This window comes from Anolis carolinensis, chromosome 5, assembly GCF_035594765.1.
Source record: "Anolis carolinensis isolate JA03-04 chromosome 5, rAnoCar3.1.pri, whole genome shotgun sequence".
Classification (NCBI taxonomy): domain Eukaryota; kingdom Metazoa; phylum Chordata; class Lepidosauria; order Squamata; family Dactyloidae; genus Anolis; species Anolis carolinensis.
In genome coordinates, this window is record NC_085845.1 from 163,173,658 (window position 1) to 163,189,366 (window position 15,709).

General features: G+C 39.4%; 1 long non-coding RNA gene across 1 annotated transcript; it reads right to left on the reverse strand.

The window, feature by feature from the left end:
• Nucleotides 1-742: 742 nt before the first annotated feature.
• On the reverse strand, nt 743-15,438 carry LOC134299584 (uncharacterized). The gene is made up of 3 exons (XR_010006790.1): nt 14,730-15,438; nt 9,889-9,994; nt 743-2,215 (listed from the first exon to the last, which is right to left on the reverse strand). It is a non-coding gene; the product is annotated as an uncharacterized LOC134299584 (long non-coding RNA).
• Between the last annotated feature and the right edge of the window lie 271 nt (nt 15,439-15,709).

Consider the following 15,709-nt stretch of genomic DNA (forward strand, 5'->3'; position numbering starts at 1 on the left):
AATGGAGAGTGGCTGATCAAAAAAATATTATTAACAGAAGCAGAAAACAAAATGGATTTCAAAAAGAAGATGAGATAGATGCCACCATGCCAACATATCTAGGTCATAGAGTCATATTATTTGGGTGCCAGCTTTTATAAGGCTCTTCTCTTTAACAACCTTCTTAACCTGAGAATATGTAGAAAAAGATCTCAGAAAATGATATTTTCTAATACATGAAAGAAAGTGGATAAAAGGGAACCTTTTAACACTTTTTTTCAATTGCCATGAATCGGCACGGATTTACCACTAGTGTCATGTAACCACCTCCCTTTTTAATCCAGTAACTTTCACATTTTAGGTGCTGTGTAGAAGGGCCCTCAGACCCAAGCAGTTTAGAAATTTAGAAGTGAAAAGCAGATCTTTGAACTGAGTCCCCTGGAAACACCTTTACACCCCAAAGCAGTTTCGGAACAGGGAATTTCCTTAGAACTAAACCAGGGGGTCAAATTCCCATTCTGTTCCTGCTCTGCTCCCCTTAGTATTAACCCGTCCAGCTTATGCAGACTGCCATTTTTAAAACCTACAGATTAAATGCAATATTTGTTCATCAGTTTATTTGAGAGATTTCTTATACCAATTTTCATTTTTTAGGGGAAAAAATCTCATTGCAGTTTCCCATTTAAAACAACAACAAAGCCAGCAACAAAAACAAAATAAAATAATGCAAACAATAAAAATCCCTTAAAACAATTAGTGTTGTTAAGATTATGTTAACAAATATATAAATAATGAGGATTGTTTATGTTAAGGCTCAGCTTGTCCATATGAGAGTAAAATAAAGAATGCGAATAGGCATGCAAATAAATCCAAAGAGGCTCTCCCAATTACACAGAATCTCTTGTTGACATTCAAGAAAGCATGAGTGGAGACTCCCCTTCAAATGTTCCATCACAAAACATGAGATGGTCAAGATTGAATGGGCAGGACTCAACTACTGGAGGTGGGCTTATAAACTAGTCCATATCCTCATCCCACTTTTATCTCATTTGCAAGTTGGATACATATTTGGTCTTCAATAGCAACAGGTAATGGCAAATCAAGCCAACTGGGGATTTCCACAGAGCAAATTTACCAAGATATATATGCTAATTGGTGCAAAAGTCGAAAGATCAAACAACGCTACAGCTGAGATCAGCATGTATATTCTCTTACTTATCCTCACTTTTAAAAAGAAATAAATCTGTGATTGAATGCCAAAAAAGCCCTTCTGAAGTAGTGGCTGCCTTGATTAGGATTTCCCATCTTGGCAAGTCCTAAATCAAGAGACATCAAAGTGGTTTCAAAATAAAGAACAGCTGAAGAAAAATGTATGAGATGACAGAAGGCATAAACAATAATACCATGCATATGTTTAAGTCATCTGAAAGTGATTGCAGTGATGTGTAAAATATTCGGAAATAAACATTTAAATGGCAGCATAAATTCCCCAAGGGAGAAAAGACTGCTTAAACCTTAAATAAATCCTGTTTAGACTAAACCACATCCGTTCTCCCCTTTTGCTTTAAAAGCATTTTCAGCTTCTCTGATTGGTTCTGCGAAAAAAAAGATCTTCTGTACCTCTACAGATTTTCATTCAAACAAATGTGGAAGCAATGCATTAAATGGTTTAGTGCAGACTTCCCACAGAGGTCTTCCTTGTTGCTATGTCTCTGTGCCTGGAAAAATTACTATTTTGGACTACAACTCCTCAAAATTCCTCAACTAGCTAAGGGATTCTACCAGCCATAAACCAAAAAAGGAACTTCTCCGGGTTTTGAATTGTTCTTAAAATGCTGTGCACACATTCATGCCATCAACAGAATATTTCTGCATTATACTAAGGACTGCTGGATTAACAAGTTATAGAATGGAGCTATTGGAGCATAGCTTTTAGCTTCATATAATTCCTTCCTCTCAAGAGAAAGAAAGGGATTGCAGTGTGATCCCCATATTCACGAGACCAGTATCTGCAGCATTATTTATTCAAAGACAACAAAATGTGCCTTCTATAGGCATTTTTTATGTACTCGAGCACAATACTTTGGTATGCTTGGGCTAGAATTCTTCATTTCAATAGGCGTTGCTATATTTGCAGTTTCACATATCCAACTCAAAGTCTTGGAATAGTTCCTCTAGAGCATTGGTTCTCAACCTGTGGGTCCCCAGATGTTTTGGCTGCAGAGGAATGTCCTCACTGCAGGGGAAAAAATAAGTCAGTGATATACATCCTTCGACATAACTTAAAATGGACAGTAAATATCTTATGCAAACCTTGACAATGTGGTTTGATTAAGGGTAAAACTGCAATAATATTTTATGAAAATGCCAAAAGCTTTACTGGATCTGGAATCATGGAGGGAAAAAACATGATATGGTGAACAAGGGAGTCATATAGCTACTGGTTCACATGCAGAGACATTCAGTTTCAGCAAAACCCGAGCAGGGCTGTTGATGATAGGTTGATAGGTTGAATTGGAGGTTTGACATTCATGATGTCACTATATGTCAAAGCTGACGATAGCATTTAACAACAACAATCTATATATATAAAAGAGTGATGGAATCAGGGCACCGGACAAACCAACAAAACTACAGGCCCCCAACCTCGAAATTTGACATCACAACCCATCATGCACGCCTCTAGGTTGATACAACAAAAAGAAAAGAAAAATAAAGTCCTAATTAGAGGGAGAGCAATAATTGTTTTTATCCAATTGCTGCCAGTTTAGAAGGCTAATCTCTGCCCACTTGGTCTCCTAGCAACCAACTCAGCCAAGGGACAGTCAGGGTTCAGTTAGGGGACAGGCAGACTTAGGCCTCACTTAGGCCTCTTCCACAGATTATCTAATTTGAACTGGATTATATGGCAGTGTAAACTCAAGGCCCTTCCACACAACTATATAACCCATTTATAATCTTTTATTATCTGCTTTGCACTGGATTATCTTGACTCCACACTACCATATAATCCACTTCAGTGTGCATTTTATACAGTTGTGAAGAAGGGGCCTCATATAATCCAGTTCTAAGCAAATAATATAAGATTATCAATATACAGTAGAGTCTCACTTATCCAACATAAACAGGCCGGCAGGATAAGTGAATATGTTGGATAATAAGAAGGGATTCAGGAAAAGCTGATTAAACATCAAATGAGGTAATCGTTATACAAATTAAGCACCAAAATATCATATTATACAACAAATTTGACAGAAAAAGTAGTTCCATGAGCAGTAATGCTATGTAGTAATTACAGTAGAGTCTCACTTATCCAACACTCGCTTATCCAATGTTCTGGATTATCCAACGCATTTTTGTAGTCAATGTTTTCGATATATCGTGATATTTTGGTGCTAAATTCATAAATACAGTAATTACTACATAGCATTACTGCGTATTGAACTACTTTTTCCGCCAAATTTGTTGTCTAACATGATGTTTTGGTGCTTCATTTGTAAAATCATAACCTAATTTGATATTTAATAGGCTTTTCCTTAATGCCTCCTTATTATCCAACATATTCGCTTATCCAACATTCTGCCAGCCCGTTTATGTTGGATAAGTGAGACTCTACTGTACTGTATTTACAAATTTACCACTAAAATGTCACAATGAATTTAAAACACTGACTACAAAAACATTGCTTATGAAAAGGCAGACTGTGTTGGATAATCCAGAACATTGTATAAGTGAATGTTGGATAAGTGAGATTCTACTTTAATATGAAATAATTACTGGGATAGAATAATGCAGAACAATATAATCTCTAAAACCAGGACAGTAAATAAAGAGCAACACTCTGAAAGCAGGGAAATTGGAAATTCCACAATGGAAACAATCAGGACCAGCTAACACTTCCCAAGAAAGGAAAGTTATTATTATTACTATCATTACTATTATTATTATTATTATTATTATTATTATTATTATTATTATTATTGTGTTGCGGTCAACCGTAAAAATGAATACAATCTGGCTCCAAGTATTCAAAAACACTAAAATCAGAATATATTAAAATTAATGTGGTATAATAAAACAGAACAATACAATCTCTAAAATCAGAACACTAAATAAAGAACAACACTCTGAAAACAGGGGAATTCCACACAGGAAAAAAATCAGGGCCAGCTTACACCTCCCAACAAAGTATTCCCATCATCAAAGTCTGGCAAATCCTCTGTTTTTTCAGGGCCACAGACAGTAGAAGCACATAAAATATCGCAAACAACACCACTCTGAAAACAAGGGAATTCCAGACAGGAAACAATCAGGACCAGCTAACACCTCCCAACAAAAAAATCACTCAGGGAGGAAACAGCCAGGCTTTAAATCTGCAAGGCCATTGCACCCTAATCATTTTCCCTAATTGCAGCATTCATACTTGCCTCCAACAGACAAAAAAAATCAGAAATATTGTATATTCACAACCTTTAGGAAATAATATCCCCTGATGGCGCAGCGTGTTAAAACGCTGAGCTGCTGAACTTCTGGACCAAAAGACCGCAGGTTTGAATTGGGGGAGGGAGAGAGCCCCCACTGTTAGCCCCAGCTTCTGCCAACCCAGAAGTTCAAAAACATGCAAATGTGAGTGCATCAATAGGTACTGCTCCGGTGGGAAGGTAATGCCGCTCCATGCAGTCATGCCGGCCACATGACCTTGGAGGAGTCTACGGACAACGCCGTCTCTTCGGCTTAAAAATGGAGATGAGCACCAACTCCCAGAGTCAGACATGACTGGACTTAATGTCAGGGGGAAACATTTACTCTCTACCTTAACTACCACCAATTCCTCAATACTTTATTTCCCATACCACCAGACTTCATCACAGCAATGCGTGGCCGGACACAGCTAGTAAACTATAAGATAGTCTTCTACCATGCATCTTTTATAGCTAAATATGCCTCTGGGAGCATGTAGGTGTGCTACACCAATGAGATGTCATGACTAAGGCAGTCAGTAGGGCTAGGACACACAATGACAGTGTTGCGGTGTTTCACCTAAGTTGGGTGAAAGCCCAAATCCTGATTTAGGGGCTGTCTGGAAAGTTGGGCCAGTTCCCAACCAGAACCAGCTGAAACCATCTTGATTATTATCTCAGGTTTCCTGCCTCAGAGGTCGGAGAAAGTCCCTACTGTGCAGGTTCACCAAACATGGTTTGACATCACTGGGAAATCACCCTAGGGGTCATCCTCACCCTTTGTGTCATGGCAGTCCTCAGCTGTGACACACCACCTACCTTATTCCCAATACTTGCTCTGACATCAGGCAGAGTGATGGCAAGGGTTGTGAAGGGAGGGGGAGAAGAGAGGTCTTTCCTCCTCTCCCCCTCCCTTTCTTATCAGCATGGCACTCTACCTGATGTGAAGAAGAGCACCGAGGAGCAGGGAAGTTCTATCCAACTCTCAAAAGGCCCTGGCATCGTGACCAAGGACATGGTAGAGGTCACCATATCATGGAGGATGGTGGGGACCCCAAGGTGGTTGACCAGTTGTGCTGGGTCATGTTCAGCAGGGTTGGGCAATAGGGACTATCTCCCACTTTGGAGGTGGCTGTGGGAGTTCTAGTGCAGACACTATGCAAGACCAATCAGGTATCTGGGAATGTGGGATAGTAGTCAAGATTATGGTATACAGACATTTTCAGTATAGAAGAGCTCAAAACCTCTGTTTCTTTGCAGACAGTACAGTTCTTGACCAGAATTGAGGGTTTGTGTAAAAAGGAAGGTGTCCTGTCCTGTGTTCATGATCATTAACCCCCTTCCATTTAGCAGCACCAAAACAGCAGTCTATTCACCAACAGATCAGGAAAAAGGCGGAGTTCTGCAAGTTTCTACCCACCTGTGTTCTGCAGATTTTGTAGGCACAAATGACTGTATAAACACACCAAGGTTTTTAGTTATTCTTAATTATAAACATGGGAAACAGTCATCATGGTAAAACATGATACACAGAGGGCAAATCTTGTGTTGACAGTTCATACAACATTAATATTCAGAGATAATGTAGAACTGGAAGATGCTGAAAGCTGAGGACATGTGTGCCAAGCATTTTTTAAAAATACTGAGCTGAACAGGCCATTGCCACCTAGGAGGCAATGTTGCATGTCCTTATGTACATAGTAATGCCAAATGCAAATGTGTAAGTGGAAGAGGGGAAAATGGCCAGCTGGTAGACATCTTGGCTTTCAATAGCCCTTGCATTTCACTGTTAGGAATAGCCCCATCCATCCTGAAAGACATCATTTGAGGAAAAAGGTGGTTGCTACAAATTATGGTTTCTCAGCAGGGCCAGCCCTACAATTAGCCAAAATAAGATATTTGCCTCTGGTAGCACATATTATAAGGTGGAAAGAGAGGGGAACAGAAGGGAGATTAGGAGCCATGAAGCTTGGCCTGGGTCTCCTAATGCCTATTCTGAGGGATGCTATTCCATTCTTATTTTTGAGAGAATCTAGCCAATCCATCCAGCTTAGTTATATACAATAAAACGGGTGTCATATTTTCTCAAGGTATAGCTTAAGGAGTGGGGGAACACTGACAACATTACTCTCCAAATATGAAATCTGCACTTCCAAATAAAAGTTTCTTCCAGTCTCTAAATTTCTGACTTTGTTGAGAATGAAGCACTGAAACCTAGTCAAATCTAGAATTCCTCCGTTTCCTGTGTTTCCACTCCTTTTGCTAACTTTGCCTGCCCACGCTTCCCCTGGGTGCCTATACTGTACTTCTTATTGTTCCTCTGTGGTTATAAATCAATGAATGCTAGAAATTTGGGGGCTGAAGGAAAAATATCATTGGGGACAAAATTTAGGAGGTCAATAACCTCATTTCCCTGCCTCATCCCTTAGTGACCATTGTCCAAGGCAGCAACATATCTTGAGTAGCTCTGATTCCATTTCTGAAGAGATGGCGCTAGACTGTGCTACTCTAATTGGAATTGGGCCACATATACCCAGGTTGTGACTATGAAGGACTAGTGAAAATGAGGTACATATATTCTACTGATCTACTGTACTAAAAAGACTTAACTTTTGTAGTGCAATTATCATTATATATCAGATCCATAATAATTCAGCAGTCTTTTCTCATCTCATGTTACAAAACGTGCTCTACTGTCAAAATTTCTTGACATTAATGGTTTTCCATCATGAGATCAGAGAGATTATTTTTGAACTTATCTATTATCAGGGAAAGCGATGTTCCCTTCAATTCTATTATTCGCAATGATTGTGTTTTATGATCCAGATAAACTGTATTATTTTAAGTCACATGCTCTTTTAAAATGCCCTAAGCAGGGTAGTAACTAGCAGACACAAAGACCCCAATGGAATACTTCTGCAAAGTGTGCCTTATTGGAAAAGAAACTGACACACATATCCATTAGCTTTTGCACTGGTTCAACCCAAATATGTATATTATTATTTCTGGCCCCATTTATACTTCCATTGTAATACAGATTGAACAGCATTATATGCTCAGTGTAGAATCATATAATTCAGTTTAACTGCATTAAGATGGATTATATGACCATATAATGCAGTTCAATCTGCATTATAATGACAGTGTAGATGGATCCTCTGACAATAGCTCTGTATCCCCACTTGCAGCCCCTCCAGAAAATCAAACAATACAAAACCCATCCTATTGTTAATAGTGATACTATTAACAGTCCCCGGTGGCACTGTTTTTTCAGTTACACAGCAAGCTAAAGAGCATTGCTGACAATGAACCAGCAGAAGTTCAAAGCTTTGGGAGAGAAATATACCATGACAGCTCTTCATCTGTGTAGTCTAGTGGTTTGATTGTTAGATTAGGACTTTGGGAGACTACATTTCAAATCTCTGCTCAGCTATGGAAACCTATTGGGTGACCTTGGGCATGTCACACATCCTCTGCCTAAGGGGAATGGCAAACCTCTAAATAAATATTGCCAAGAAGCTCCTATGGTAGGGTCATCATATGTCAGAGTCAGTTTGAAGGCACAAAGAAAACAAATATAGCTGTGATAGAGGTAGAAATGATGTAGATAGAAATAGAGATACTCGTGCAGGTGCAGATACAAATAGGAAATGCTTGGCCATATTCTATTGTTGCCCAGACTTCTACAGATAATCCTATGTCTGTTTATTTATATTCCGGGTAAAAGATTCAGAATTGGCCATGACCACATTCTATACCCATTTTGAATACAGATAGGTGAGAAATCCAGTTATTCCACATTTTAATCATAAACTTACAAAATCAATACACTTGGAACCAATGCACAAAGCAGAATGCATTTATATGGTACTATTTCCCTTTCTGAATATTGCAGCGCACATCACAAAAATGTGCTAAAACGGGTAGAACAGGGGAAATGAATATATATTCACAGAAAATCCTTTTAGAAATGATTGCATTAGGAAAACCGCATGCAGAATTCTAGCCTCCAGGCAAAATGTGAAGAAAAAGTATCAGCTGAAATGTAGACTTTTTAAAAGGAAATTCATGTGGAAATGGGATAGAATGACCTCAATGTTGGGAAAAAGGGGAACCTGAGTGGAATCCAACGTGACAGATTCATCCATCTCTTATTCCCACAACACATAATCAGTCTCAATTCAGTTTGCATACAAGCATCCTGCCTTGACTCTGCACTGATGAATGATGATATAAAGTACTTCCATGACAGTATGTGTCATCGCAGCTGCTTTTTCTAGCCATCCCATGGTGCCCATTCACCCTCCCACTACTCAGTATCTTAACTCACACCAAAAGTCTTTAAAGTTGAGTAGGATTAATGTGAACAAAAAAGAACTAAAGAAAATAGATAGACCTGCAGATGGAAAATTATAGGACATGAAAGTAATTATCTCTCTCCTCTCTTATCTTCCACAAAAAATACTGAGCAGAAGGCCAAATATATCCTGTGAACCCCAGGTTTTAAAAAGCTAATTGTCAAATAGATTCTACATTCAATTTTTCTCTTGTCTCATTAACACTAAATAATGGATAGAGATCTGTTCTCCCATATCTTTTCCTGTTTAATTGCATTTTCTGTACCCATTTTTTCTTGCCTTTCCTCTAATATTGACAACACAGCTAATAACCTTCATTTTTAGAAACAGCAATTTGGACATTTCTGGACAGCTTCGTATTGCACTACTTACCTAGGAGGAAATTAGGATCCGCCTTTAGCATACTTAACATAAAATCCACATTTTCGTAGAAAAGATTCCCAAAAAAGTAAAGAGGAAAAATTGACAACTTACACCAAAATTTGTGGGCAGATTAGTTCCTGGTACTTTATAATCCTGTACTTAACTATCTTACCAATCAGGTATTTTATGCAACAACTGGACTATTTTCTAGACTTAGATTATTATTCTGCAGATTTAAATCAATTTCAGAAAAGAGCAAAATCCTGAGAATGGTAGCTTTTTGAACTTGTTGGTGAGCATTGGGAGAATAATATATAAGCCAAAGCACAACAGTGATACAGCGGCAAATTCTGAAGTACAGGCACTAGTTTTGAGAGGGCACCTCACCACAACCTACAAAGAAGGTCCAATAATGCAGACAGTGATCCATATGAACAAATCAGCCATATCATTTGCCATCTCTTGACTTTTGCAAAATTAATGAGTCTTAATTAACCAGACAAGACTTCAATATAATTTACATTATTACAGGAACAGGGGAAACAACTTAAAAATTGTTGTCAGGTTCTGAGACAGAACAGACAGGCCTGAAGGAGTATGACAGATACATCTACATCATCATCATCCCCATCATCCTCACCATCTGCATTCTTTCTGTGATGTATAAAGCTCCAGTGCTTCAACTTCATGTGCCCTTTATCTACTACTCCACTGGGAAAAGTGCTTACATGTGTTGTTGGAGGCTTTCATGGCCGGGATCACAGGGTTGTTGCATGTTTTCCGGGCTGTATGGCCATGTTCTAGAAGTATTCTCTCACAAAGTGCTCACAATCTCTTTAAAAGAAAAACAAAACAAAAATTATTTAAAAAAACATAATCATAGAAATGTAATGATTTCTATTTCTCTCCACCCACCCCTTTTCTCTTCCCCCCTCTCTTCAAAAAAATGGCAAGAGTGTATATATATATATATATATATATATATATATATATATATATATATTAGACCTCACAGTGCCTGAGATTTTTAGTATTTGAAAGCTTTTCTGTGTTTGGCGACTTCAGTGGAGCGATCTGTTCTGAAAATGTACGATCATTGCTAAAGGATTGAGCAATACACAACCAGTGTATTCCATGTGGCCCCAACCCGCAGGCTGTTTTTGCAACCCATAAAGTCACAAGGACTTCCAATTTAGGACATTAATTAGGAGATCCATGCTCCAGATGCACCCAGAGGGTGCAATTCTCCTCTAAAATAAGAATCACCAATACACCTTGCTTTAGCAAAAAAAAATATATCAGGAAAACAAAAGACATTTGGGCAGTCAGGGGATTCTGCATCTACAGATTCAACCATCCATGGCATAAAATATTTTGAAAAAAAATCTAAAAGCAAACCTTGATCTTGCGGTTTTATTAAAGGGACATCCCTTTATTATACCATTGTACATAATGGTGCTTGAGTGCCCCCAGATTTTTATATCAATGAAGGATCCTGGAATCAAACCAGTTTTGGGAGGTGATTTGCCCCCTCACAAGAAAAGAGTAGAAAATGTTTTCAAGGCCCTCCAGTGGAGCCCTATCTTACTCCACCGGATAAAGAAAAACATTCAAAGTCCAGAATCATATATTCACTCTCTTGTGCTCACGCCATTACATACACATCCAGCATAAGCATGCTACTATATCTGATAGTAGTATACTAAGAGACTTGTAGAGTTATTTGAGCATTTATATTCGACTTTACATGATAAAGTCAAACTTCAGGAGAGTTATTAATAAAACTATAACTTGGGGCAATGAAAAATGAGAGCCAAACAAACAAAACCACACTTAAAATAGCATCATAAAAGCCACATCAGCATGCAGAAGAAAAATAAAAAGCATCCTCATAAATGGCTCTGGCTAAAAGTAAACGAAAGACAGCCATAACAGCTTATTTTTAAGAGAAAAACATCTCAGGAAAGAAAATTCCCTAAATTAGGCACCACAAATAAACTAGCCCCCTTTTGACTCCACTTTTGCTGGTAAAGGGTGTATGAAGAGAACCTTGTTCTCTCAGAGTAGCCAGAAAAATGAATCATTCATATAGCCATATACCAAAGCCTGGGAAAGCAGCTTCCAAAATCTTAATGTCTGGCCATGGGTTCTGGGAATTGCAGTACATTGTGGTAGCAGTTGTACCTTTCTCTAGAGTTGGGCAGCAGTGATAAGAAAGTCAGATAAAGGCCAGAATTCTGCTAAGGACACTCACATTCATTTTTTTTCCCTTGGATGAAGGGAAACCAATTCCCACAGTACCTGAAAAGGTACATCTGCTTGCGTAGGTTTTCCTTATGAACATGGGTCCTTTTCTGGATGCTGCAGGGATTGGTATTTTCTCCCTCCACAATGCCCAAAGCTCCCCATCCAACCTACTGAAAAACCCTTGAAAACATCAGTAATAGATAAAGATTGTATGCTTAACAGCAAGCAGGCAGGCTCAAAGAAGCATTTGGCTATGTGTACCCATATCTAGGTGCAAAATGATTACAGCAAAACTGAGCCCCCATATCACAGTGGTCTCCAGCCACGACATTGTTCCTACTAGTCGGTTATCACCTACAGTGATGTCAGCAAGGCCAATAGGCAATGAGAGAAGAGGGGGGGGAGGGGGGGTTTATGCGCCCCCCATCATCCTGTCACCCCAGCCACTTGGCATATGCCTCACTTGACTCCAGAATACCAGGTTAGTATAGATCTGCCCTTAAGGTATGTCTGCATATAGATTTGAGGGAATGTAGGATAGAGGCCTAAATTTGTTTGTTTTGAGTTGCCCAGTACCTTTATTCTTTCATGGATCATGTGCCTGTGGTGTTTCCCTTCTACTCCCAATATTAAGGTAAATGTAATTACACTGGCATTAATAGTAGATGATGGCTCCCATATCAGTGGGGTGCTACCTCCAGTCCAGGTTTTAATCCAGCCTTTAAAGGTAGTCAGCACCTTGGATATCTCATTACAGCTATCCAAATCCTGGTTGCTTCTCTGCCCCCTAAAATGGGGGCACCAGCCTCTACATACAGGCCAAGTACAGTAACCAAAATATTGAACACTAGAAGCTGCTAAACCCACATTCCTGAAGCAAATAAGGCATATGAATGATAATCAGTTTGTAAGCCTAAATACCGTTAGAAAATGTTATGGAAGCTTTTCCTAACAAACAAAATTACAAAATATATTCACTCTATCCCAACAAGGAATTTTATTTGGGTCACTACTTTCTTGTTGTTTAGTCTTGTAAAATTTCACGAACACTGAAATGTGATGAAAGATTTATCTTGCAAAAGAATAATAATTCCTTTTCCTATCACACATTTGTTCACTTTAGAAACTTGTGTCAGAAGCCTTTGCATATCAGGAACAAGATATGGCTCTCTCAACAATGTAGTTGTGAGCTGTATGTGATAAAACTGATGAAAAGTAAGCCTGAGCTCACTCATTTCTTGATAATTAGCAGCTTTTATCTAACAGACACCATTTCCTACACTTAGTTTTGCTCCATGATAAGAAGTAAAAAGTTTGCTAAAGGCAGAGCTATTTTTGTTCATGATAACACATACATTGTCATCAGATCTTAGAAATACATATAAAAGGTACAAAATGGTGGCAGGTCGTAAATCTGCAAAATGATGCAGTTTCTGGCTAAAATCCTGTTCAAAAGATTCACAACTGGGAGTTATATCTGTATAATGACTATTTGATACTTTATAGAAGGTGAAATCCAGTACCTCCTTCTGCAACCAAACAACAACTGATCTCCCCAGGTACATTCACACTGAACCCTGAAGTATTAAGCAGTCTTATGATGGGGGTAGCTGCTGATCCATCTTCCCTCCTGGCACAAGAGCAGTTTGAATGAGTCTAGACTCTAGATGCACCTTCCAGCTGATCATTTGCTCTGAAGATGATCCTGTCCCTGGCACACACACATACACACATTCATGGACAAACACACATACTAGCTATTATCATAGCATAAATATCAGGCAGCAAATTATACTTTGAAAGGAATGTGCAATCCTTATACTATACTATGGGAGAACCATGGTATAGTGCAGTAGTTCTCAGTCTGAGAACCCCTTATGTTTTTGGCTTTCAACTCCCAGAAATCTTAACATCTGGTAAACTGGCAGGGATTTCTGGAAGTTGTAGGCCAAAAAACATCTGGAGACCCCAGGTTGAGAACCACTGGTATAGTGATTTATACATTGCATTGCAACTCTATAGACCAGGGTTCACATCCTCACTCAGCTAAGAACCCCTTGTGTGATCTTGGCAAGTCACATACTCTCAGCCTCATAGGAAGGTAAAGGTAAACCTCTTCTGAACAATACATTTCAAGAAAATCCTCTGATAGGTTCACTTTAGGGCACTATAGTAGGCTAGAAATTACTTGAAGACATGCACCAACAACAAATAGTAATTGGATGCATAGTGCAACACATGAACACTGATGAATGTGCATATCTGTTACCTCACTGCATGATGTATAGTGCATAATGTACAATGATACACTAATGTAGCAGCATTGTTTCACATCTGTAGCAGTTTAATATCTAGAATTATCAGTGGGATACATAAAAAGTCACACCACGAGCATTGTGCAAGTTACACCTGAGTATGTCACCAATAGGATTTTGGCCAGAGAAAGTGAGAGCTTTATCAATGCCCACATCCTCAAGTAGAACATGACAACTTTTTGAAATAGCTCCACTTACAGTAATTCAAGTTTCCAGCTGAATCTCTACTGATACTAAGAGTCCCTGGGCAAAAGCACAACTTTACAACTACTCTTATAGAACTATTCTTTTAATCAGGGGGACTTTGACTGAGGACTGGTGTGAATTGTGCTGGCAGTATATGTACTCATGGCAAAGTACTTTGTGGCTGACAGGGAAAGATTAGGTTTTCTGACCACATGCCTTACATTATGATTAATTCATCATTTTAATTATAGACCCTTGCTGCAGATAAAAGCACCACTGAGTGACGCAATTACAACAACAATGACAGGGTCAAATCTCTTTTAGAATTTAAATAGATGATGTGAATACCCCATTGAGCTCATACATATTATTTCCTCTTGTTCTATGCATGCCAAAAACACACTCCCAGCAAGGACTGTAAAACATGGAGGAAATGACAGGCAGGAGGGCTGAGCGACAGGAAACTTTCTCTAGTCAATTTAGCCTGTGACTATTGCCAGCTTTTCTAAATAACAATGAGAGAAATAATGATATGCAGGATTCACAACATGGAAGCAACTTTTTACAAGTTTGTGTTTTAACCTTAAAAAACAAAATAAAATACTGATTTCAGTTAATGCATCCATAAATTTCTCTGTAAAATTACTGTATTATCCACATTCAGCAAGAACATGATGCAAAATGTCTGTTTCTATAAAGGCCCATTCCTTATTCTACTGATGAAAGGAAGGAAACTTTTTAGTTCTCAAACAGGGGACTCTCCTTTTAAGGCTTATTTGTCAATCTGGTCCCATTCAATTGGCATATGTAGTGAATTTTACCTGTTAGGCCGGAAAAGGAGCCTGGATAACAGTGGGCAGGCCTCCATTTTAGGAGAGCATACCAGGGAGGCAGCCATCTTAAGTGAGGCTGGTTAAAAGGGGAGGAGTTTTGGAGACTCCTAGGATTGGCCAGAGGAAGTTGGGAGGAGCCAAGTCTTAGAAAGGAGGGAGAGAAGGAAGGGAGCTTCAGTCAGAGTTGGAGGTTGGAGTTGGAGAGTTGTTGGGAGAGAGAAAGAGTTTGGGAAGTGTAGGTTACAGAGTCAATTGCTGTGAGCTGACAGGAAAAGGGTCAGACAGCAGGGTGGTTTCTTGTGGGAATTAGCACAAGGGATTGACTCTCTATACTGGGCTAATTAACAGGAAGAACTCTAGTTAGAGTTAGTTAATAACCCAGGGGACTACCTAGTTAGGTTAGTCAGACTTGTTACTATTCTCAGAGATAGAGCGAGGGTTCTGTTAACCATTAGTTAGATTGGTCTGGTTAATCTGTCTGTAAGTGAAGTGAACTGAACAAACAACCAAGTCCAACTACAACCAAGTCCAACTCCAACTGACGCTCGGGTGCCAGAGCTAAGAGGGGGCCATGAAGAGACTTCCATCTTGTCTCTTTGCATCGGCTGAGGCCCCTCCCACCATCTCCAACTGACGCTCAGGTGCCAGAGCTAAGAGAGGGCCATGAAGAGACTTCCATCTTGTCTCTTTGCATCGGCTGAGGCCTCTCTCACCTTCTCCAACTGACGCTCGGGTGCCAGAGCTAAGAGGGGGCCATGAAGAGATTTCCATCTTGTCTCTTTGCATCGGCTGAGGCCCCTCCCACCATCTCCAACTGACGCTCTGGTGCCAGAGCTAAGAGGGGGCCATGAAGAGACTTCCATCTTGTCTCTTTGCATCAGCTGAGGCCCCTCCCACCATCTCCAACTGACGCTCTGGTGCCAGAGCTAAGAGGGGGCCATGAAGAGACTTCCATCTTGTCTCTTTGC